The sequence below is a fragment of the Podarcis cretensis genome (genome assembly GCF_951804945.1).
Source record: "Podarcis cretensis genome assembly, chromosome: 15".
Classification (NCBI taxonomy): domain Eukaryota; kingdom Metazoa; phylum Chordata; class Lepidosauria; order Squamata; family Lacertidae; genus Podarcis; species Podarcis cretensis.
This window is the reverse complement of record NC_137185.1, coordinates 26994155-27020712: the sequence shown is the minus strand read 5'-3', so window position 1 is coordinate 27020712 and position 26558 is coordinate 26994155.

Genomic DNA, 26558 nt, shown 5'->3' with positions numbered 1-26558 from the left:
CCCTCCTCTGAACTGGAGGAGGAGTGGGAAAACAAGAGTACAAAGGCATGTGAATGCTAGAAAAATCACCTGATTTGGGGATGTCTGGTTTAGGACTATGGATCTAAAATAGATGGATTTAGCCTTTCCCCTAAGAGCACAGATGAGGTGTCAGACATGAAATAGGAGATATACCACAGTCACCACTTTCCGTGGACTTGAAGCCACACAATATTATGTGGGGAATGTAGACCTTTCCCCTTATAACATGCAATTTCTAGGCCTTTGTTATATTATAAAAGGTCATTCCATCTGGGTTTGTTTTTTTTATAATGCTCCTTCATGCTTTAATGAGGTAATTAGACACAGTAGTACATTGTTTGTACATAATTTGCAATGGGAAAGGCAATTAAATATTTAGTGCTGTGTCCCTTGGTAACATCTGGGATTTCTAAGATGAGTTTAAAGACAAATTAAGAGCTGCTTATGGTCTGCTGCATGAACGGCAGAGGAATTTGTTCACAAAGGCATTGCTTGGAACTGGTGGGACTGGCATTTAAAAGGTAAGTGTGGCCCAATGTGAGTATGTGTGAAATTGTGCACCTCAGGGCAAAGTTTCCTAACTTCATACATATACACTGATGAACTGGAGGTAACTGACCAGATAAGGGATCTTGAGCAGGGCCGTAGCTAGGGGGTGGTGAGGAAGGCCCCTGCCAGGGGCGCAGATGAGGGGTGTGTGCAAAACCGGCTTTAAAATATGTCCCTGGATGTCAGGGAACTGCCATCAGCTCAGAAGCGAGAGGTGGAAGGGCAGTTGGGTTACAGGGAGCCTCCAAAGATCGTGAGAAGCAGCACTTCCTCCGTGGAGGAGGGAAGCCCCGCCTCTAGTGGGGAAGGGATGCAGGGCTCGGAGGATGCAAGGGAGAGCCAAAGTACCGTGCATGAGCAGAGCGGAGGGGGGGAGGCAGGTCCCCCTTTGCCCACGCCCTCTCTGTGCAGTAGGTTTACACGCAGAGAGGGGAGGCGTCGGATGGGGGTCAAGAGACTACTCTGCTGGGGAAAGTTTAAGGACCTCCCACTCTCAGATTCTGCTAATGACTGAGCAAGACATGGAACTGAGACATTCTGCACTGTAAATGTTTTTGCACCGATAATAAAGCCTTTGAAAAGACCAGTGGGGGTCTTGCCTGTTCGCTCTCGAGCAACCACGCCGGTAGGCATACAATAAATATGTCTATAAATAAAAATGTTGATTATTGCCTAATAAGAAAAGGTTCTTAATACAAGGTGAAGTGCGTGAGGAATTGAATGGAGGGGGGGTTGGAGGAGAGGCAGAAAGAAGAGCTGATTTGTCCATGGCTAGGGGGCGCAATCTGGACGGTTCTGCCAGGGGCGCAAGATCACCCAGCTACGGTTCTGATCTTGAGATCATAGTTCACTATAGAATCTGCCACTACAAGATGTGGCAATGGGCAGCGACTTGGATGGCTTTAAAAGGGCCTTAGAGATACTCCTGAAGGATAAGGCTTTGCATGGCTACTAATCATGACTACTATGTTCTGCTTCCATTATCAGAGGCTGCATACATCTGAACAGCAGTTGTTGGGAATCAGAAGTGAGGAGAGCACTGTTGCGCTCAAGTGCTGCTTTGTAGGCTTCTCAAGAGGATCTGGTTGGACACTGTGAGAACAGGATGCTGGACTAGAAAGGCCACTAGTATGGGTAGGGTTTGTTTTTGTTTTTTTTTGGGGGGTGAATCCTTGTGCATTTATGAGGTGATGAGCTCTCCACCCATTTACTAGAACAATCCTGCAATCAGCCTGACAGTTTCTGTTCATATCGTTTTCAAAAGTTGCAGTTCTTTGCAAAGTACACAGCATACAACTTCATGCCAAAGAACAGCAGCCATCACCCCACGGTCCTTTTCACCATGGATAGCTTTCTCTAACAACTTCAGTTGGGAACTACTACCTGAAGGAAGTGAGTATCCTTCAATGCATGTCCAGATGTATAATTAATCTCAGCTTGAGTCTGAAGCCCCTACAGAGTTCAAAGGAAGAAGTTTAAGAAGAAGTTGAACTCAGACGTCAGAAAGATGCAGAGTCTGAGGAGCAATTATTAAAGTAACAACCAACCCATGTCTGAACTTCTAACAAAAAATAAGTAACATGTCCCTCAGATCAGCCTCCAATACTTATGGGCTGGAAAGGAGCCAATGTAACACCAATTTTTCAAAAGATCCTGGAAAGTGCAGGCTAGTTAGCTTGTCATCTGAACCAAGAAAACTGGTGGAAAGTATTGTTAAATGTAAAATAGTCAACATATAGAAGAACAAGTCTTGCTGAAGCATAGCCAGCATGGCTTCTGCAAGGGCTAGTATTTTCTCATGAACCTATTAGAGTTATTTTAGAGTGTCAACAAGCATAAATTTTATTTCATTTTTTAATTTTTAATTACATTTGTATACTGTCCTTCATCCGAAGATCTCAGGTTGGCCCACAGCATAAAAAGACAAAATAATAATTTGTTTAGTCGTGTCTGACTCTTCGTGACCCCATGGACCAGAGCATGCCAGGCACTCCTGTCTTCCATTGCCTCCTGCAGTTTGGTCAAACTCATGCTGGTAGCTCTGAGAACACTGCCCAACCACCTCGTCCTCTGTCGTCCCCTTCTCCTTGTGCCCTCCATCTTTCCCAACATCAGGGTCTTTTTCAGGGAGTCTTCTCTTCTCATGAGGTGGCCAAAGTATTGGAGCCTCAGCTTCAGGATCTGTCCTTCCAGTGAGCACTCAGGGCTGATTTCCTTAAGAATGGATAGGTTTGATCTTCTTGCAGTCCATGGGACTCTCAAGAGTCTCCTCCAGCACCATAATTAATAATAATAATACATAATACATAACATTGTTCTTGTTTTTGTTATGTATTATGTATAAAATAATAATACATAATACATAACAAAAACAAGAACAAAGCAAACCCATAACCTCCCCTCCCACAAACACATTTAAAAGAACATAATCAGCCCAAGGCCCGGTTAAAGAGAAATGTTATTACCTGACGCCTAAAGATATGTATGGGGAGCCACTGCAAAAAAAACCCATTCTCGTGTTGTTACCCTCCAGACCTCTTATGGAGGAGGAACATGAAGAAGGGCCTCATGTGATGATTCCAGGGTCCAAGTCAGTTCATCTGGCGAGACACAATCCTTGAGGTATTGTGGTCCTGATACGGATAGAGGTGATCAAGTTGAGAAAGTACACTTGAACTTTCAAAAGCTTTCAACAAGGTACCTCACTAAAAGCTGCTTAGCAGTCATGGAATAAAAGGAGAAGTTGTATTGTGTATCAGTAATTGGTAAAGTAGCCAGAAGCAGAGAGTCAGAATAAATGGACAGTTCTCTGAAGTCCACTCACCTTTTCCTAGTGGGCAATGATGCAGCTGGGCAGCCAGGTCACAACAGCTTACAGCCTAAGGGCCGGAGGGACATCACCTCTCCCCTGTGTCATGCCAGCCACGTCATCATTGCTGGGGTTCTTCCCCCTGTGGGACAGCCCCAGCCAATCAGGGTAGATGTGGTCACAGGCAATTTAACCACGGCGAGGCCAACCAGCACCTTCTCTTTCGCTCATCAACCATTCCACCCTCTTTTCATGCTATGACCTTGCTATGGACAATTGTCAGCCGCCATATTGTTGAGGCCAGGTAGGAATTTCCCCACCTGGCAAAGTGGCACTGGCCATTTGGTTTTTGCTTACCAAGTAGCAATTGTCACAACTTTTGTGAGGTTAGGCATTGGGTAAGCCTTTGTTTGAAATGAGGGGAGGTTGTAGCCTTTGCCTACCCCTCCTCAGTAAGGGCTTCCTGCTAAAGGGATCCGGGGTGTGAATCCTGTCCAAAGCCTGGACGTGGGTTGGGCCATGTCACAGCCCCTATGGGGATCCCTTGGGGTGCCCCTATTTGAGGTAAGTCATCGGGCGCCCCTATCGGTGGTTTACCCTTCCACTGACTCCCTGCAGATGGGCAGGAGTCAAGATATAGCCTGGCTTCACCCCAGTGTCTAAGCCAAATGCTCACATCTGTAACCAATAAAGTTGTGGCCTATTTGAACCCATAAGCCAAAATACTTCGTGTCTGTGTGTTTTATTGTTCTCCTGGGAACTTTGTGGCTCGGGTGCCTTGGCACACAATGGAAAGGTGTGTCAAGTGGAGATGTAGAATGTTGGGCTAGATGACCCATTGATACAGCAGGCTCTTTTCATGTTGTTATGTTTTTATGACCAGAATTTATAGGAAGTCACTTCCTACATCCAATGGAAATGAGAGACAAAGCTAAGTGGAGACTGCTAAGAGAAAACTTCTGCTACAGGTAACGCCTCAGTAAATATGCAAAATAAGAATCAAGTTTGCACCTGCGCTTCTGCATTCTTATTAGGTGAGAGCCTATGTGGAAAATTTGGGACTCTGACAAGAGGGAGTTCCATCAAATCCAGATCAGATTTCTACTCTGCTTGAAAGACTATGTCACTGGCTGCAAGATTCGGTGAACGGATGGGCCATTTGGCTTATATAAACATGTAAAGCTCCACATGAAATTGCTCATGGGCTTTGCCCTTGGAGGTTGTTGGAAGCCCTAAAATAACAAGCAAGCTCTAGTGGAAGTTTCCAGAATGAACAACAACAACAAAACCCTGCTCCATATCAATGCTGTATTAACTCTGAGCAAAACACACTGCCAACTGTCAATTTGTCTACGTCTCAGCCAGTTTCTCAAGGTCCCTTCTGAGCTCCACAGGCTATAGCAGGTAATTATGCTTATGGTGGAAGTAAAATACAGCTCTCTTTCCTTTGAACAGTGAATTGTAGGAATGAGCTTGGGGCAAAAATTTACATGGGTTCCAATGGGAAAGCAGAAGACAGAGGTGATTGACAGTCTTGTGGTTTTAGATTTTAGAACTGGCAGGAGCAGGGGCAGCAGGAACCATAGAGTTGGAAGGGACCTTGAGGATCATCTGGTCCAATAGGGATCAGTCCTGCAATCTTGGCATTATCAGCACCACTCTCTAACCAACTGAACCATTCAGGCTGTACGACAGATTGTGGCTAGGAAGCTTGGCTCTTGCAGGACGGTGATGTGGGAATGTTGTGGATAGTAGGAGAGGATATGTTGATTAAATATTATCCTTCCTCACTCACACTAGTGAGTTACATATAGCAGAGCTTTACACAGCGAGAAGCTAGCTGCAGATTCGTTTGGATCTCTTTAGTTAAGCAATCCCATCTGGCATGCTCAGATTGGAGTATATTTCTGGGAAGATCCCTTTGATTCCCTTCTAAAAGAATAAAGACACAAGAGTCTTTCTTATAAGTACAGTGGTACCTCAGGTTAAGTACTTAATTCATTCCGGAGGTCCGTACTTAGCCTGAAACTGTTCTTAACCTGAAGCACCACTTTCGCTAATGGGGCCTCCTGCTGCCACCGCGCCACTGGAGCACGATTTCTGTTCTCATCCTGAAGCAAAGTTCTTAACCTGAAGCACTATTTCTGGGTTAGTGGAGTCTGTAATCTGAAGCATATGTAACCTGAAGCGTATGTAACCCGAGGTACCACTGTAATGAAAAGTTTACTCGCATTCAGTTCACAGTATGATCCATGAAGGCAGGCTTTAGCTTGTAGTTACAGATACAGTGTGGCTTGCATCACGTGCTGCTGGCAGAGAGCCAGCAGACAGCATCAGATGCATCAGGAGCAGTGGCCAAAATGGAAGAGAGAGGCAAGAGAGAGAGAGATGGCTCCATGACTGGACCTTTTGTGGGGTCTGCAAGGGTCACACCCACCTACCTGGTCACATGCAGGGGGGAGGATGCTCCAGACCAGGTAGAACAGGAAACTCTACCTTGGCTGGAGTAACATCCCCCTGTTTGTGTCCATTCTAGGGAAACAAGGAATGTTGTACTTGACTGCTCCAATGGACTACATCCCACAGGTGTTTTGCTGAAGCAGGAAGAAAATATGAGCGTTTTACTGATATGGCTATGATTTGGGATGTTTTTGTTGTTCTGCATTTTTAATTGTTTTTAATTACTTTGTGTGTAAATTGCCTTGAGAAGGTGGTTTAGAAGGCGATTGATAAATTAATTGTACTACTACTAGTACTACTACTAGGGATGCAGGTGGCGCTGTGGGTTAAAGCCTCAGCGCCTAGGACTTGCTGATCGAAAGGTCGGCGGTTCGAATCCCTGCAGCGGGGTGCACTCCCGCTGCTCGGTCCCAGCGCCTGCCAACCTAGCAGTTCGAAAGCACCTCCGGGTGCAAGTAGATAAATAGGGACCGCTTAGCAGCGGGAAGGTAAACGGCGTTTCCGTGTGCGGCTCTGGCTCGCCAGAGCAGCGATGTCACGCTGGCCACGTGATCCGGAAGTGTCTCCGGACAGCGCTGGCCCCTGGCCTCTTGAGTGAGATGGGCGCAAAACCCCAGAGTCTGTCAAGACTGGCCCGTATGGGCAGGGGTACCTTTACCTTTAGTACTACTACTACTAATAATAATAATATTTAATGTAGACCCCATGGGGCTCCCTTGGAAAGAGATACTAAACAACTGTTCCCAAAACCAAAACCCAGGAGCATCATTACAAAATGTAGCTATCCACTAGTCAAATTGTTTTGCAAAGCTTTCAGATTCTTTTTAAGATAAGCCTCTCTAGCCCCTTGGCTTCCTTTTCCATCTGGCGAGGCTGTGTGCATCCGAGTCTGTTCTACCAGCTGCTGCCTTTAAAGAAAACAAAAACACAGGCAGAGGACATGATGGGGAGGTGGGAATTCGCCTCTTGTCCTCTGCATTTTCCTGTCTGTAAACCCATCAGCCTTCTAAGCTGGGCTGCATTTATCTCTGCCAGAGAGAATTGGAGGACTCACTAAAGTGACACGGTACATGTTGAAACCCTGCCTTCAGCCAACATCCCAGTAGCAATTACCACAATAGTCACTATCAATCAGGAGGCCCATCTGAGCTCTGCTGGGAAGGACCAAAGTGGGCTCAGAAAGAGACACAGACTTTGACCTCTTCCATCATGATGACTAGATTACTTTCTAAGAAAAAAATTTCCACAGAGGAGTTGAATTTAATTCAAGAGCAGGCAGGGGCTAATGGGTGGTATTCAACTAAGCATTACTCCAAGTTGACCTATTGAAATTAATGAACTTAACTTAGCCCTGTTCATTCATTTCAATGCATCAACTCTTGCCTTGTTCGCACTTGCACTTGCCCCGTGCCTAGGAAGCAGGGGTTCGAGAAGTTTTGCCTTTGCTTTCGCCGGAAAACCCACTCTTTAGTGCTAAATCGGAATCTACATAAAACCTGATTGCCATTTGTTCTGATTCAGTGCTAAAGACTGGGTTTCCCAAATTGAGGTGTGGTTAAGACATAAAACATAGGCCCCATGCACATGTCAACTTATTCCACTCCCCCAACCGCTTCCTGCTAATATCTGCATTATATTTGAACTTTCAGGTGATCTAAAAGTTACTTTCAGAAATCTAGTGGACTCTGATGGAAGTTTAGCACTCATTTCCATGTTAATTGCTTCAAAAGAGAAGGAAAAAGAAAGAAAGAAATCCATTTACTACCCCATTAATCCAGAATATCTCAGGAGTAGAGTCATGAAATTTTGGGCAATATACAAGCACAGATTTCTTTCCGGACATTTTCATGGTTGAATCATGAGGGAGCAGAAGTGAATTTTGAAGGTTCTGCTTAAGTGGTACCTCTGAGGAATTTCAAGGGAAGCAAACAAAAATTTCAAAAAGACTAATGAGTTCCTCCACTCACAGAATCTCACACATCCTTGCTTTTAGAAATCAGCCAGTTCTTTCCATCTCATGCATCCATTAGAGACCTCCCTTTGCACAATATACAAAAAAAAGTCTTCAACCTCATCCCTGCATGTACATTAAGAACATAAAAACAGCTATGCTGGATCAGGCCAAAGACCCATCCTGTCCAGCATCCTGTTCTCACAGTGGCCAATCAGATGCCCAAAGGAAGGCCAAAAGCAAGACCAGAGCCCAACAACAGCACTCTTCTCATTGTCATTCACAGCAACTGGTATTTAGAGGCATTCTGCCTCCAACAGCCATTGAGAGCCTTGTCCACCAAGAATTTGTCTATTCCTCTTTTAAAGCCATCCACATTGGTGGCCATCACTGCTTCCTGTGGGATAAAATCACATGGTTTAACTATGTGTTGGCTGAATAAGTCCTTCATTTTGGTTGCCCTGTGTCAGGGACTGGCTGGATGAGGGAGAGTGGTGGGTGCCAACTGGCCAAGAGGACATGGGAGAAGAAGACTTAGATTGTGGTGGTGTAACACTGGGGAGCAGTCTGGGGAAGGGAGGTGCTAGAAGCAGGAAGTTCGAGTGACCAAGAGGGGTCAGGAGAAGGAGGCCCTTCCAGGACAGGGCTAGAGGCTGAAAGTCGCAGTGTGAGCGCAGACTCAGGCAGAGAGGAGTCAGAAGTTCCCCCCGCTGCCCAACTCCTGCTTGCTGTCCTCCTCCCCTGACAACCCACTTGAGGAGAGTTCTGCACGTTGCTAAGCAACGGGCCAGACAGGCCCAGAGGAGAAGTCCACCCCCTCGCCACAGTCTATGTCTGCTTGGGAGGGATCTGGAGTGAGAGGCTAGAGGATGGAAGGCAGAGCCAGTGGTCAGTTCCAGCAACATCCCCAGCTGGATCAAGACGAACCAGAGGAACTCTGCTGTGTTGTTACATTCTGTGAATAAAAGCTAATTACCTTTCTTGCGTCGCGGTCTTTCCTACCCTGTGGATGACCTGTGCTTGGCTGACAGCTCCTTGACATCCTGAATCACCCAACATTTAATTTCAGAAGTGGATGTTTGCATGGAGAAGGACTGGGGAGCAGGGAGAGTGAGACTGCATGACTAGCTTCACCTCAATCATTGCTGGCCCAAAGGTTTCAAAGAGGCACATTTTTTAATGGGGCTGGTACCCTTTGGATTCTATGTGCAAAATGCTGTGGATATGGAAAGTTGAGTGTTGTTTTTGGGGAGCAAAGGCAGAGGTGCAATCGCATCCCTCCTCTTCTAGATTAGAAGGGGAGAGTGACCTTAGGCTCAAGCCCTGCTTGCAGGTTTTCCACGGGCAATTGCTTGGCCTCTGCAAGAACAGGGTGCTGGACTAGATGGGCTATTGGTCTGATCCAGCAGAGCTCTCCTTATGTCCTTATGTCCTCATTACACCTTCTCTACATGGGCATTGTATACATGGGCAAATGACCAAACAGGTCTATAGCCATCTCTGAGCACCCCTAGCACTATTAAAAAGCAGAGACATCACCTTGCCAACAAAGGTCTGTATAGTTAAAGCTATGGTTTTCCCAGTAGTGATGTATGGAAGTGAGAGCTGGACCATAAAGAAGGCTGATCGCCGAAGAATTGATGCTTTTGAATTATGGTGCTGGAGGAGACTCTTGAGAGTCCCATGGACTGCAAGAAGATCAAACCTCTCCATTCTGAAGGAAATCAGCCCTGAGTGCTCACTGAAAGGACAGATCCTGAAGCTGAGGCTCCAATACTTTGGCCACCTCATGAGAAGAGAAGACTCCATGGAAAAGACCCTGATGTTGGGAAAGATTGAGGGCACAAGGAGAAGGGGACGGCAGAGGACGAGATGGTTGGGCAGTGTTCTCGGAGCTACCAGCATGAGTTTGACCAAACTGCAGGAGGCAGTGGAAGACAGGAGTGCCTGGCGTGCTCTGGTCCATGGGGTCATGAAGAGTCGGACATGACTAAATGACTACACAACAACAAAGCACTATTAACCCACTTGAGGTGTAGGCTGTTTTAATGGAACTCACACTACAGTTCCAGAAAGTGAAGTTTGCCTTTCACTTTGCAGAAATAAGCTAAGGGGAAAAAACCACCAATCATTACCCAAAAGCAAACACTCATATCCCAGGATGAAACACGGATTCCATAGATGCTGTTTAATTATCACTGCATTTCATTAACTCAGAAAATTAGCCTTTGGGGAAGGGTGGAGGTGGGGGTGTTTAAAGCAAAAGAACCCATTTGGGACAAGTCATTATTAATAAGAATATGAAGGGGAAACAATAAATCACCACACAATTTCAAACTCTAATGAGCCTTTTTATTCTTTTGTACCTGAAGGTACAGTTAGCAAAAGAAATCTAAAAAAGAAAAAAGAAAGAACTCAAACCCTAATCAGAAATGGCAAGAAGTAAGCAAAATGCTAATCAAAAATGTCAGCCAAAAAATTGTGGTAAGTGGGGAATTGTCTAACTTTTTGTTAAAATGAGCTGGAGACTAGGGGTGATGGGAATAATGGGATGTAAAATCTTAGATTACTGGGAGGGATCCCAAAAGTATTTGGAGATGATGAAAGCAGTGTGATTACATTGCTGCTAGAGTTGCTGCTGGCAGTCCCGAGGCAGAAATGAAGGGGAGGGGAGAGAATTTCCCTTCCACCAGAACCAAGTCAGGATGCTTCCTTCTTCGCTATGATATCAGAGCTCCATTGCAAAGAATCTTTGGCATGGTGCAAAAGGGAGTGTTTAACAGAGGCGACATGCAAAGAGGATTTTTGGAAAAACCTCAAATTGGAATTGCACTGCTGCAAGACGACTTGTGTGTTATTGTGTACCTTTAACCTTCCAGCAAACTGAATGCACATTTGCCTAATTACTTCTACCACTGCAATGGTTCTCAATACCCCCCTCCTAAAAAATCACAAAAACAAAACAAAACATTGCTAAAGGGTATCTGTGGGTCATTCAATAAACTTTTCCATTCCACAAATCAAAGCATGTAACTCATTCAATCATAACATTTTTCATCAATGTCAGCATTATTACAGAAACCATTGCAGTATCATGGACCCACTGTCAGGATCTTATTATCAGTTTCATTATCTGGCCCTGGTCTAAATGTATTCAACTTTTAAACCAGGGCTAGATAGATAGATTTGTTGTTGTTTAGTCATGTCCGACTCTTTGGGATAGATAGATAGATAGATGATAGATAGATAGATAGATAGATAGATAGATAGATAGATAGATGGATGATAGAGCTTTTTTCTGGGGGGACATAGGGGTACACATTCCCCTAAACATTTTGTGAATCTTTGCACTTTTGTCCATTTACTGTATTTATTTTTTTCCAATTTTAACTATAAAATGGTGATTTTCTTGAGTCAAAATGAGAGTACCCCTAAACATTTTTTTGGGAAAAGAAGCACTGGATAGAGATGATAGATAGATGATAGATAGATAGATAGATAGATAGATAGATGATAGATAGATAGATAGATGATAGACTGATGTATTCTCCATCAACAGACAAAAAAATAAATCCAGGGCAAAGCCAAGTACTGCCTGAATGCAAACTACAATTGGATGATCTCTGTCAGGCATAGGCAACCTAAGGCCCGGGGGCCGGATGTGGCTCAATCACCTTCTCAATCCAGTCTGCGGACGGTCCGGAAATCAGCGTGTTGTTACATGAGTAGAATGCGTGCTTTTATTTAAAATGCATCTCTGGGTTATTTGTGGGGCATAGGAATTCGTTCATTTTTTTTTTTCTTTTTTCAAAATATATTCTGGCCCACCACATGGTCTGAGGGACGATGGACTGGCCTACAGCTGAAAAGGTTGCTGATCCCTGATCTCTGTGCAACTGCCTCCTTTTTTTCTGGCTGGGAAACAAAGGCACTCAATGGTCAGCTGCCTGGTGCCTTGATTCCCAGACAGAGAAGGGCATGGCAGTGACTGAGTCAGGAACCTAAGAGGGCAAGGGAACATGGGTACCATCTCATTGGGAGGTTTAAGATACAGGAACTGGGCCTTTAGTGTGGTGCAAGTATTTTTGTCAGCCAGAACTCACCAGAACTCCTCAGACGGGCAACGTTGCCATGATAAAAGAAAAAGGGAAGCATTCATGATGAGTTTTGGTACCTCTTTTTCCTAGAAAAATAGCACTGGTGTGGTGGCACTTGTCATAGAATCATGGAATTGTAGAGTTGGAAGCAACCCCAGGGTCCTCTGCAATGCATGAATCTCAGCTGAGCATCCAGGAGTAGATGACCATCCAACCTCTGCTTAAAAACCTCCAAGGAAGGAGAGCCCACCACCTCCCAAGGGAGTCCGTTCCACGGTTGAACAGCTCATTGCCAGAAAGTTCTTACTGATGTTTAGTCAGAATCTTCTTTCTTGTCGCTTGAAGCCATTGGTTCAGATCCTAGCTTCCAGAGCAGGAGAAAACAACCTTCACAAGACAGCCATTTAGATAGTTGAAGATAGCCATCTCAGTCTCCTCTTTTCCAAGCTAAACATACCCAACTCCCTCAATCGTTCCTCATAAGACTTGGTTTCATAGCTGTCAACGTTTCCCCTTTTTTAAGGGAAATTCCCTTATTCCGAATAGGATTCCTCACAAGAAAAGGGACAAGTTGACAGCTATGCTTGGTTTCCAGACCCTTAATCATCTTAATCACCCTCCTCTGCACACATTCCATCTCATCCTTCATAAATTGTGGCACCCAGAACTGGACACAGTACCAGGGCCGTCTTTAACAGATGCGGCGCCGGGGTGCAAATATCCGCCCAGGGCCCCCAAATAACCACAGATGGGGGGGCAAAGCTGTGCACTGCCAGCCATCGGGGGGCGCAACTCTCCCCCATGCCGCTGCAGGAGAGCAATCCCCGCAGAGGCTTGGGAGGGAAGCTGCACCACGCCGACCAAGCCTCCGTGAGAGGAGAGCACAGCCTAAGCCTCTGCGGGGATCACTCTCCTCCTGCAGAGGCTTAGGAAGGAAGCTACATGCCCACCAGCCGTATACAGTAATTGGCGGGGCACAGCTTCCATCCTAAGCCTCTGCGGGGATCGCTCTCCTCCCGTGGAGGCTTGGGAGGCAAACTGCATGTCTGCCAGCCATATGATTGGGGGGCGCAGCTGGCAGGCATGCAGGGAAAGGGGAGGCCACCTGCAAAGCCGCACAGCTCCCCCACTCTCTGGGGCACCCCTGAGAGGCCGGCGCCCTGGCGTGACACACCACCAAGCCCTATGGGAAAGACGGCTCTGCACAGTACTCCAGGCGTGGTCTGAGACAAAGGCAGAATAGTCCTGTTACATATCAGACAGACACCATCTTCAGTGCCTTTTCCATGCCTGTTGAATACCGTCTTTTCTTCCAAAACCTTTTAAGTGCAATTTTTTTTTTATTGCTGTCAGCATCTGTAATGGATTTGAAATTGTTTTTGTACATCTTTATACTGCTGATTCGTTTATTGTCAAATTGTTCCTGGGTGCTGTCAGCAGGGAAATTAGCATTTTACCTTTCACAAATACATTAAATATTTGTATTTGTTAGTTGGAGTCCACAGTGAATTGCTCACTTTTTCCTTCTTTCTATTTTCAGATCTTTTCTTTTCCAAAATGACTTCATTTACAATTTCTTGAAATTGCTTCTGTATTTTGGGTGGGTGAGATATTCTGCACATCTCTTTTGCGCAAATGTTATACAAGTGAAATCTGCAGTGCAGTGGGGATGGGTTTGATGGGCTCAAGCTCACTGAATAAGTATTACCTGGCGTGTGAAAAGGGACTGCAGTGTAACCAATAACTAAGACATGTTTGCTAATCATACACTACAGAGATGCAAATTTTTTAAAAACCAAATGAGGGTATTTGATTTGGAAGATGTGCTTTGTTCTGGAAAATAGATTATCTCTCCATTCCTAATTATCTCCCATCCTTTTCTCTCTTTTAGTAATTTTATGCACCCGTGCACAGGAAATGTATATTGTTATGGAGACCAATTTCTCTGTGAAAGGACCTATTCGCTAAGTGATAATTTGGCAGATGTGGGGCATAAACAAAAAAATAACCAGGGGAGTGGAAGCAATTTCAGGAACTGAGGACAAAGAGGGCGAGAAAAATACCTATTAGCCAAAGAATGGAGGGAAATTGCTGCAGGACCTAGTCATGGCCCATAAAAGAAACCACAACAACCCAAAGCAACAGATATATTGAGCTCTTTCCCAGTCTTCATTTTCACTGGAATTGTTTTTATATGCTTAAATTATTTTATTCCTTGTGCACTGGCCACCCTGGGCTCATTTGGGAGGTAGGGTGAGATATTAATATAGTAAATAAAGCAACTCCTGCAGCATGAGGAGAGGTCCATCAATGGCTATTAGGCAAGAGGGCCATATGGAACCTGCATCCTCAGAAGCAGTCTATCTCTGAATACCAGTTGTTAAGAAGATATAGAAGAAAGCAATTGCCCTCAAGACCTGCTTGTGGGCTTCCTGGGGCTTCTGGTTGACTGTTGTAGGAAATGAAACTGGATGTGGGACTCATAATTTGTCCTTTTTCTTGTTCTTCTTTTTGAATTATGGTGCTGGAGGAGATTCTTGAGAGTCCCATGGACTGCAAGAAGATCAAACCTCTCCATTCTGAAGGAAATCAGCCCTGAGTGCTCACTGGTAGGACAGATCCTGAAGCTGAGGCTCCAATACTTTGGCCACCTCATGAGAAGAGAAGACTCCCTGGAAAAGACCCTGATGTTGGGAAAGATGGAGGGCACAAGGAGAAGGTGACGGCAGAGGACGAGTTGGTTGGGCAGTGTTCTCGGAGCTACCAGCATGAGTTTGACCAAACTGCAGGAGGCAGTGGAAGACAGGAGTGCCTGGCGTGCTCTGGTCCATGGGGTCACAAAGAGTCGGACACGACTAAACGACTAAACAACAACAACAACAACAAAAATGTACACAGATATCTTTATGTAATCATCAGAGATGTGCAGCAACCACAAAAGTTGCCTTGCATCTGTAGCATTTGGAGTCGGCCAGATCTGCTTCAGACCTGCTCTGTATCGTTCCTGTTTGATTTGTTATTCAGGGATCTGATCTATTAAATCCATAGCCTTGTTTCACCCCCATCAACTATAATGGGAAAACTAAAATAGTTATAACATTGGTTCCTCTTTTGCATAAGTGAGTGAAATTTGCAGGCAATCAAGTCCCTCTAGAGTGGGTTAAACCTGCCAAATTTCAGGCAGATCCATCTAGGTGAGTTTGAGCAGGGAACCTTTAAAATGTATTTAAATTTTTTAAAAGCATCTAACTTTGTCATTTTTCTGCTGGAATTGAATGAAAATTGTAGGCATTGTTACTCCTTCTGAAAGAATGTAGTGTGCCAAATTTAAAAAAGGAAGGTGTCAGTCTTCAATGACTGACATTACCATTTTGGGTGGGAAAATACAAATTTCCTTACCTTCCTTAGTTTTTCTGTTGGCAATCAGTTTGAAAATTGGGGTGTGGGGAGCATGAGGGAGTTGCCCCGGTAAGTAACCTGCTGAGACTCAGAAAATTAGGTTCAGAGACTATCATGTTCAGTGATTTTACCTTGGTTGTAAGAAAGTGGAAAAGTTGTCACTTTTTTTCTCCCCACATCCTGGAAATACCCGAAAGAAAGAAGATTTGTAGTTTTTTCCTAAGAAAAACAATGACTGTGCTAGAAGCAGGCCACCCCAGTAGTCTAACTCCACCACTTACGTATTTCCTGGTCTCACAGTCAAAACTCTGAGGAAAATGATGACATAGGATAAGACATAAGTTGATTCATCCCCCGAATCACTGTTACTGGAGTACACTGGAGAAATAACCCTTTGATTAAATGGTAGACCTGTCCATCAAAATAAAATATTCTATTTCCCCCCCCCCCTCAATTTTTAAAATTTGATTTTACATATTAACTATTTCAATCATACCACAACACATTGCAAAAAAAACCCCAACACAACAAGATTTCCACAAATCTCTAGACTTCCCTCTTCTCCTCCATGGGTCTCATTGTTAAATCTTTTCTTCTGCATCTTTTTTATAATAATCCATTTTTTAATATTTCCATTGTTTCCCTAGTTCTTGTTACATTACAAGTGTTGTTATAACCCTGCTAACAATTTTAACTGTTTACAGTGGTCTCCGAGGTAAATTATAAAATTTCCCCATTCTTTATTAAAGATTTGGTCTTCCTGGTTCCTGATTTTTCCGGTCAATTTTGCCATTTCAGCATAGTCCATCAACTTGATCTGCCATTCTTCTCTGGTAACAAAATATTATCCCACCTCTCTACCACACCTTCTCTTGTAAACCCACTCATCCCACAAATTTTGAGCACTTCCCTGGCCAAGTAGGTTCCATTTCTCAGGGTGAGAAGGAAGCTGTACATTTGTTGTTGTTGTTGTTGTTGTTGTTGTTGTTGTTGTTGTTGTTGTTGTTATTTTATCAAAACTGAGGCAATAGAGATACTTGGAAGACTGAGCACTTCCTAATGCACCTGGACATGTCTTGGTAATGCACAAACCAAGAATGTGAGAATCTACCTCAAATCACCCTAGTTCAGTTCATTATTTGGGGTGCTCACAGAGCTGATCACACACCCCTGGAAACCAGCATCCAGAAACATGTCTAGGCGAAGCATTTACACACCCAGTGAGATGATGGCCTCTAGTATGTGTTTGTTGGCTGGGGCTGGTAGGAGTTGTAGTTCAAAGCATAGATAGCACCTGGTTGTAGAAGGCGGGCTTATGCTCTCTAATTTAGCCTAATCTGCGTCTGCAAAACAAAGACAGCACTTTGCTGCTCAAGTGAGCCCAACAGTGCATGAACTGTAAATGTAATTACTTACCAGCTCATGCAAATATTGCTTGTTTCACATAACTTGTGTCCAGAGTACCGTCCCTCCCCTTGTTCTCCTCGCGCCTCATGCAGCCATTGCTAATTAGCAGGTTGATTTCCTTCATGCCTTTTGCTGAGAGAAAGAGAGAGGAACGGAGAGCTTAAATGAATCTTCAACCATCCCGCCCAATGTATGTCTTTTCTTTCCCTTTTGGAAAACTGACAACAGCAGAGCAGCTTGGAACTCCCCAAAAGCGTGCTCAGACACTCTGCAACTGGTTTGGAATCAGACTTTATAGCCTTCTATGATAAGGGCTAATTAGGACATTGTCAGCTCTTGATTTATTGCCAAGATCCAGACTAGAATGGGAAGAGATGTTGGCCAGCTTAATAAATTTTTCTTTTGCTTTTCATGACTGATTTGGACGCTCTGCTCCTTCCTCCCACCTCCCTAAACAGCATTGTTCCCATGTTCTCTCATTATCTGGCGCCTCCCTCTGCCCTCAAATGCTGGTGCATTTCAAAGCTGAAAAGCTGTGGCAAGGTATCTTGCTTGATTCAAATTGCCAAAAGCGTTGGCTGTCCTCTTTCAGGAACAAAGGGGCTGATCCACTTTGCACATAGACCTCCTGCTCCTACAAAGAGCTTAGGCAGTACCGAATGCTGGCACCTCTAACGGCAGCTGCTGCAAAATGATTGTGAAGCAGTGGAGCCTAAGCTCAAGAATTTGCTTAGGTGGTCTAAGATGAGATGCTGATCTCTTCACTTCTGTTCCTCTTCTGCAATATGATGGAAGTATTGCTGGACTTCCTTGCAGGGTGGCTGTGATCATTGTTATAAGAAAAAACTGTTCCCTTTCCCTTATGGCGTATTCCAGAGTCCTAAAGTGGGTTCCCTATTGGTAGGAGAAAATAACAGAGACCAACCAGAGAATATTGAGTATATTGAGCTAGTAAGCCTGATGTTTATTAAAGGAACTGTTGCAACAGGGTCACCACTCATCACACGCAGGAGGGAGAAGAACCCTGAACAATGTTGCACAAGCCCTTATGTAGACTTTTGAAATTGCCCGCCCTGTAGCCCAAGAACACCCCCCACCAAAAAAAATTCATACATACATCACAGAAGGAGGCAGTGTACAGCAGAAATCCTGCCTGTCAGGATACCTAATAATGGTCACTGATTGCATTACCTGGGCAGCCTGGCCATTCCTTTGTGATGGTTAATACTTTAGTTCCTGAATCCAGGTCACAAGCTCACCCTATTCATACACAAATATGCCCTGGAGACAGGATTTGCAAGCAAAAAGACAATGGGAAGGCGTTCCCCATTTGCCTCCTTTACTGCAGAGGAATATTTGAGGTCACTGGGAGAGCCAAAATGGCTTCAGGATTGCTCTCCCATGCTATTTCAGACACATGTTTCATATATTTAGATGTGTGTGCATTTACGAATATTTATTCTACGTTTGAGAATTTAAAATTCTTATAACGTCATGATCGTTTTACTGTGCAACTGCTGTTCTCAGGTGTCTTGGGGGAGGAGCTGTGCTTTAAATGTAAGATATGGTTGTGACCTTTGTCTCCCTCTTCCAAAAATGTGACAAATTGCTGCTGCAGCTTCTCTCTCACTCTCTCTTTCACACACACACAAACACACACATACACACACACACAGGGAAGGGGAGAGAAAGTCCACCCCCTCTCCTCCAGTGAAGAGGTGTTATCAAGCTCCCATTCAATCCCATACAGAGATCCCTAGGTAAAGGTAAAGGTACCCCTGCCCGTACGGGGCAGTCTTGACAGACTCTGTGGTTGTGCGCCCATCTCACTTAAGAGGCCAGGGGCCAGCGCTGTCCAGAGACACTTCCGGGTCACGTGGCCAGCGTGACATCGCTGCTCTGGCGAGCCAGAGCCGCACACGGAAACGCCGTTTACCTTCCCGCTGGTAAGCGGTCCCTATTTATCTACTTGCACCCGGAGGTGCTTTCGAACTGCTAGGTTGGCAGGCGCTGGGACCGAGCAGCGGGAGCGCACCCCGCCGCAGGGATTCGAACCGCCGACCTTTCGATCGGCAAGCCCTAGGCGCTGAGGCTTTAACCCACAGCACCACCTGCGTCCCACACAGAGATCCCTAGCTGTCTTCAAAAGCCTTAGCTCCCACTCAGCCAACCCTTCTGGGCTATTAACCAGCTACCTGCCTAGGTCAGCCCCATCTCAGCTCATGCCCTGAGCACACTCAGCAAAAGAGGCTGGAAAATGGCACCATACAAATTGACTAGCAGTTTCTTTAAAAAAAAAAAATAGCCCCTAGTGTAGCAATAAGATTATAGCTCATTTATCCTCTTGGGCAGAGCAAAGTAATCCTGTGGCTTGCAGAAGGCCATGAAGCAAGATGATGAAGAAGCTACTTTGCACAGTCCTGTTTCTCGTTTAGGCGGCAGATAAGGCAAAAGTAGCCTTAAGAGCTGGAGGCAGCACATGAAGGAGCACAACTGAACTCAAAGGCAGCCTTAATTTTAGATGCCTGCCTATTATCAAGATACATTCAGCTCTGCACAAAAGAGACAGTGGCCACAGGGTGAGAGATGCTTTCCTCTTTATCTAAATCCAGGAAAGTCCCAGGGCTTTGCCTGCAAGTGTTCCGCAGAGCTAATTTAATCTTTGCTTGTCTCTCCAACAGAGGTTCCCAAAAATGTTCAGGCCACGCCCCTCTAATTCCATAAACTCATCTTCAGTGCCCCCTACCCTACTCTATAAAAAGCATTATTCAGAACAGTGGTTTGCATGACCCATTAAGGGAGATAATAAGGTAAAGGTAAAGGTACCCCTGCCCGTACGGGCCAGTCTTAACAGACTCTGGGGTTGTGCGCCCATCTCACTTAAGAGGCCAGGGGCCAGCGCTGTCTGCAGACACTTCCGGGTCACGTGGCCAGCGTGACGAAGCGGCTCTGGCCAGAGCCAGAGCCAGAGCCAGAGCCACACACGGAAACGCCGTTTACCTTCCCGCTGGTAAGCGGTCCCTATTTATCTACTTGCACCCGGAGGTGCTTTCGAACTGCTAGGTTGGCAGGCGCTGGGACCGAGCAGCGGGAGCGCACCCCGCCGCAGGGATTCGAACCGCCGACCTTTCGATCGGCAAGTCCTAGGCGCTGAGGCTTTAACCCACAGCGCCACCTGCGTCCCATGAAGGGAGATAATAACACAATGCAATTCAAGACAGTAACAATCAGTAACAATTTAGCTGCTAGATCACTTTTTTATAAACACTGTATTAGGTTAAGTTTAGGATAAGTAGAATAACTATGTTATAAGATTTTCTCCCCCCCCCCCCAGTGTATCTTACAGTGACTATTCTTTTCGCAGCTTATTTTACCTTGTGCACTTATAGTTTTATACTGAGTGCAAAGATTCCTTTTTATCTTTCAATAAAGTATGTAAAAAAGACAGTCGTGATTAATTGCACATTAATTCAAAATCCAATGAAAATGATTTAGTTCAATTAATTCAACAAAATTGATGAACTTGACCCAGTGATACCATATTTTCAAAGTCTGATAGTTATTTACATCACCAGAGCCCCACCCTTGCCTCTTATTGCCCCACTAGAAAATACCACTGCTCTCTCTCCCCCCCCAGGAAACACCTTGGGAACCACCTTTAAGACACCACCCCTGAATGTTCCCTGAAACTTACATGGATGTAAGTTAAGGAATGGCTAGGTCTTCAGTACTCTTGCACCTATTTGGAAGTAGATTTCATCCGGCAAAGTGGGACATTTTTGAGTGATAACTATGCATTGGATTGGGCTGTCAATAGCTTTCCAGAAACAAAGGATGGCAGCTACTGAACAAAAACAATGTTTCTACACAAGATTTGGAAAACAAATATCCACACTATTTGGTTTGCTGGGTCATAAATATTCATACTTTGAAAAAACACATTGCAGCGAGCTCAGGTAGTTGGAGATTATAAAATAGGCAAAATGATGGGCTCAGTGTATGCTTGTGGCAAAGTGCATGATGATATTTCCTAGACTATAGCATGTATGATGACAAGCTAGTTCTAGGATCCGGTAAGATGCCCACAAAAACAATCACACTAAATGAGTTGGGCAATTTAAATTATTTAACCTCAAGAAGTCAGATGTCTTCATCATTGTTCCTTCTTTTCCATTGGAGAAGAAAACTGAGTAATTCAGAATTTTATTTGGCTAAATAATTCAGCTTGGTGGGTTGTTTGTTTTCAAGTGATTATGTGTATTTGATGTTCACATCCGATCAGCTATTCTTTTCAGTTGCATTATCCTTATTTTGTCTTTGTCATTAGACGCCCAAGTAACCTCAGCAGCTAAGGCCTGTCCCAGAGGCTCCAGCTGTCAGGCTTTGGGGAATCTGCTTCCTCCCCAGTGGCAGTAAATGAGCAGATCAAACATAAGGAAAGTCTTACCAGTTAGCTTCTTTAATAAACAACAGTGAGAGACAAAAGAAAGTGTTTCCCTGTTATGGCGGTGCTCCCAATTAAGATGTACCCCCTCCATCCCTATTAATCTATGTCATTCCTATGTTTTGTAATCTGAGTTTGTACCCTCTGCGCTTTCTGTTCTAACACTCCCTGAGCTCTCTTTGTCCCTGGGGATGGGGGGGGAGGGGGAGGAATGCTGTGCAGAGACTGTGAATCTGTTAACTCTCTCTCTTCCAGTGTTTCTTCTGCTAGCTGCTCCCCATCCAGTATTTCCCAGCTTCTGCCTTCTGAACTAGGCCCCTCTGCAAACCACTGTTCCAAATCTATACTGTCCTCCTGCTCCTGGGAAGATTCAGGGTCAGGGGGAGGGGGCTGCTCCCACCATTCCTCCTCAGTGCAGCCCTCCTCAGCACGGTCCCTGATAGCAGCTAACTCAGAGCAGAGCTGCTAGATGGGGACAGATGGCTAACAGCACATGGCATCATTGCTCAAACAACTACAATGACTGTCCATAGGCTGCTCGGGCAGGTTGAAGACTTTTGTGTTGGTATTGAAAGTCCTGAGCTACTGAGCTACAACATAGATGGTATTTAACACCTGAAAGAATAGCAAAAACGAATAAAAATTGTAGCAATGTCTGCTGGCGATGCAATACTGGAAAAGGTACTATGATACATATATGGTGGAATTGTTTAAACATCAAACAATTTTGGGAAATAATATATAACAAAATGAAAAAAATGTTTAGATATTCATTTAGGAAAACACCAGAAGGTTTTCTATTGGGAATAGTACCAGGAAGCCTAGAAGAAGAAGACAAGACCTTATATTTATACGCAACAGTAGCTGCAAGGCTATTGATTGTGAAAAACTGGAAAAGTGGTATTGTACCGACAAAAATAGAGTGGCTTGCCAAATTATTGGACTACTACAATATATCCAAAATAATGGGAGAAATTGGAAGGATCTCAAAAGAGAAGATAGATAGGGACTGGAAGGTGTTTAAAGGATACTTGCAAAATCATATCGAAAAATCAGAACTCCTATTAGAATAAACAAGTTCCGTTTCAAATACTGAAATACTAAATAAGATGGATAACAATGTGTAATAGAAAAAGAAGTATGAAATTAGGCTAAAGGTGTGTGAAAGAAAGTAATAGAAGTGGAAAGAAATTGCAATTGAGTAGATTGGAAGTCTAACACAAAGGTAGGGTGGTGGATGGTGATGGGAAAAGGAATTATTTGTGGGATTGAGTGAAAGTATGTTTGAACACTTTTAAGGATTGTATGGAATGTATGTTTGTATGCTTGTATATCTGTAATATATGAACTATTTTAACAATAAAAAATTATTATAAAATAAAAAATTAAAAAAGAAAGAAAGTCCTGAGCTACTTGGATTGAGAAATTCCTGAGTCCTCATAGCCCAGCTTGATCACTAAGACCTTCTGGAGGAAGTCTACCAGTTGTCTCCCATGTTACAGAGGCCCAAGTGACCTCATCTAGAAGTCAGGCATTTAATGTTCCATGCCACAGTGTACTCTTCCAGCAGAGATGTGGCAGGCACCCCCCGTCTTTTTACTTGCAGGCTTCTCCATAACCTCCAACATTTCTCCGATGAAAATAGGGATGTCCTAATGACCAAACTGCGGGAGGCAGTGGAAGACAGGAGTGTCTGGCGTGCTCTGGTCCATGGGGTCACAAAGAATCGGACACGACTAAACGACTAAATGACAAACAATGAAAAGCAGTACATTCCAGGATCAAATCAGAAACCAGGATGGCTTCTGTAAATCTGGGACTGTCCCTGGAAAATAGGGACTCTTGGAGGGTCTGCTTCCCTTGATGACCTTTTTATGCTAACAATCCTTTTGCATTTGTTTAATTAGCTGTCACTTTAACAGTTATTTGCATTGCTTTTAGTGGTGTTCTGAGTTTTACTTTTGTCCACTGCCCTGCTATTTTATGATAAGGTACAGAAATACTTTTATAAATGCACAAATAAACTGAAAATAACTTTTCTCGCGTGAAGCCGTCCAAAGAGAAAAGAACCAGTCTGACCCAATTCTGAAATACTTGCCCCAAAGTACCATCTGCAGCAAACTTTGTGCTGTCCACTTCACACCAGCTGGGCTCTGTCTGTCTGCAGAAGCTGAAGGAGGCAAACTTACTAACTCCCTAAGTCTCTCAACTATTTTTTTTTCCAAGTCTCTACCTCAGCATCCAAATATCAGGGGGGTCAGACTTTTGCCTCCCTCCAATTCTGTCGAAAAAACAAGCAAGGAGAACATTTTTATATGCAGAGTTTAACCTACCGAGGGAGGCAGGCTTTGTTCAGCAAACCTTGCACTGGAGAAAGAAGCCTAAAAAATGCCACAGGCAAAAAAGAGAGAGGAAGTTTTTGCTCAGTTTACTAGAAATGGAGAGCTGCCACCTCTCAGGAAGCTAATCCTGTGATTTCAAATCCCAGAACTTCCTTTTTTTTAAAAAAAAAAAATGATATTTATTAAAGTTTCCATTAAAACACATAAACACACAAACATACACAAACAAAATACAAGTATAATTTCAATCCCTTTTTTAAAAAAACCTTATTTCCCCGACCTCCTCACACCTCCCCCTTCTGTATTGTAATTTCATTATTATCCGCTCAACAAGTTCTTATCTTATTTCTCAACCTTAACTTAATAATTTGTTTTGATCGTGCTATTATTTTCCTTTTCTTCTTTCTTCCGTTCCTCAATTTATTTTTAAAAACCTTATAACTATTTGATTTTAAAAGCCCAATTTTAACTTAATCTTAAACCTTTTTCCTAAAGTCGACCCAAGTTTCCCTTCCACGATTTTCCCACATTCCATAAAATTGCAAAACATATATATAAAAAAGAACTTAACAAATTATATTTTAACACCCTTTGGATTCTCAAATCCCACCCTCCCTTTCCCGGTTTTGATCCCCAAACCAATGTCCATCAGTCCATCTATTCTCAACCTGGATCCCAAACTTCCGAGGCTTTTAGACCTCTTTCAGCTTCTCTCTGCCGGTTTTTTTGACAGTCCTTTATATTCAACACCAGCTCTCGGAGAAGCTCTATCCCGATAATGTCCATTTTTCTTCCAAGCAGGCCTCTGTATTTAAAAGTGGAGCTCAAATTTTGTTTCTTAAATCTTTTAAATCCATATGTCCCAAAAGCTCCAACTTCCATCTTGATCAAATTTGTGCTACCAGGCCTCTGGTCTAGCTTGATCTTCTGCAACATTGTGGCTTCACCTTCATTTTCCACCAAATCCTCATATATCTCTTCGGATTTATCAGTTTCCTTTTCCTCAGCTGCAACGGCTTCTGTTCCAACTTCAAGGGCTTTTGGTTCAACAACAAAGACTTGTGTCAAGTCCCTTCCTGTTCCAACAAAATTATTTACTGTTTCATTCAATGCTATTACCCTTGTAGTCAAAATATCGCTCTGGTCCTGGAGCTTTCCCAGGAGATAGAAGGTCCTATTCAGCTCAGTGAGTATTTTTCCACTTGCAGCCATTTCTTGCAGTGTCTCAAAAATCCCCTCTAGGGGGATTATGCTTACTTAGTATCTTTCCATTTTCAATCCAAAAGTCCAATGTAACTTGTTTTCCTTTATTCCCAACAATTTGTATCCAATTTAAAGAAAGTCTAACCAGCAGAGTCACCAGAAACAAAATTTCCTTTTATTCCCCAACTTTGACAGCTAGTTTGACAGCTGTCTAAATCTTCTGTATCTTTTTAACAGGCTCTCTCACGGATCACTCCCGGGTCTCGGAGGGTTACACTTTAACTTTCCAATCCAACTCTTGTCCTCCAGCAAAATTAATTATACTGTCCAATCGCAAAATTAAGAATTTTTCTTCAAAAAAGACAAAGGTGTTTCCCTCAACTTTAGTTATCCAGTTCTTGCTTTAGATTATCTACAGAGTGGGGGGGGGGCTTCCTTTTTACACCTCCCCCCGATCGTACCGAATTTAAAAGAAAAAATTTCCCTTTTAGGTCCAAATTCCGTATTACTCACGGGTTGTTGCTTTTAGTCCGAATGTTTAAAGGAAAAAGTCAGCGCTCTCCGTCCATGGCATGCGACTTCGCTCAGCAGGGGAAGCAGAGGACTCTCAGCACCGCGCCGCTCCCCGTCTCCCGTTCCGCAGCCTTTAAAAAGGCTCCTTTGTGGGTCGGGGGGGCACTAATGGTGCCCGCCGAGTCACCAAGTCCACAGGCATCCACGCCTGTGGTTTTTAAGGGTCCCCGCGTCGCTGGTGCGGCAGAACCCGCTCCCTACTGAGCCGATTCCCTCCGGAGCTCGGAGGGAATCCGCCATTAGACGTTGGCGCTAACCCGGAAGTCCAAATCCCAGAACTTCCTAAACATTTTCAGGCACCTTGCAAATGATGGTTTTATTGCGCGACATGTTTGCAAATGTGGTATGTCCAGTGGGGAATCCAAACTTTTCACCTCCGCAATCGATGTACCTAAGTAGAAGACATCTAGTGGAGAATGCAAGGGTAAGAATTGCAGAGTGCCGTGCCACGGGTCTGCCGCAATCGTACCCTCCAACTACCACATGACACTCTCTGTCACCTGTGGCCAGTAAATGTCTGCCTGTGATGGCTTGGGAATCTGATTCAGAGGCTGAACCTGAAGAATCCTAGCCTGCACAGGAGTCCCCGCCTCCAGGGCCGGCTGAGCCAGGGCAGGGGCTTGAACCTTAAGGGCCCTCACCTGTGCCGGATCATCAGGAGCAGACACCAGCTGAATCCACTCTGGCTCCGGAGGTGATTGAGGACCCATTGCCTGCAGGTGTTCCTCTCCCAGCCCTGTCAGGGGAAGGTGAGGCTGCCTCTGGGTCCAGTAACCCTCCAGCCTCTCCTGAGCTGCAGAGGCTCAGGGCAGAGAGGCAGAGGGAACTAAGTTCTCGCAGAAGGAGTGCTTGCCTCCAGACCAGGAGAGGCGAGTCACCTGTGGACCGGGGCCGCCCTATGCCTCGGGGCAGATAAAGGCCAGCCTGCCCAGTCCCAGGTTGCGGGAGCAACATCGTTGGTTACCTGTTCGTGCCAGCACCCTGTCCTGCTTTCTTCCAGAGTTCCTGACCACCCCGACTCCCTGCCTTGGACCCCGCTTCAGCCTCGGACTGGACACGGACCTCGCCGCACGGTAAACGCCCCCCCCGACCAGCACACTGCCATTTTCCACCAGCTCCATCAGGCCTCTTCTCCCTCGACTGTCATCTGGGAGCAGCATTAGAGAGATGGGAAGCAGGGCTCACTCCCATCAGCTCTGCTGCCGCCTCCATCAGGCCTCCTCATGTTCTACTGCCATCTGGCTTAAGCAGGGGAGATATGAGACAGCGCTTATTCTACCACCTTTGCCAAAAACCCCGTACC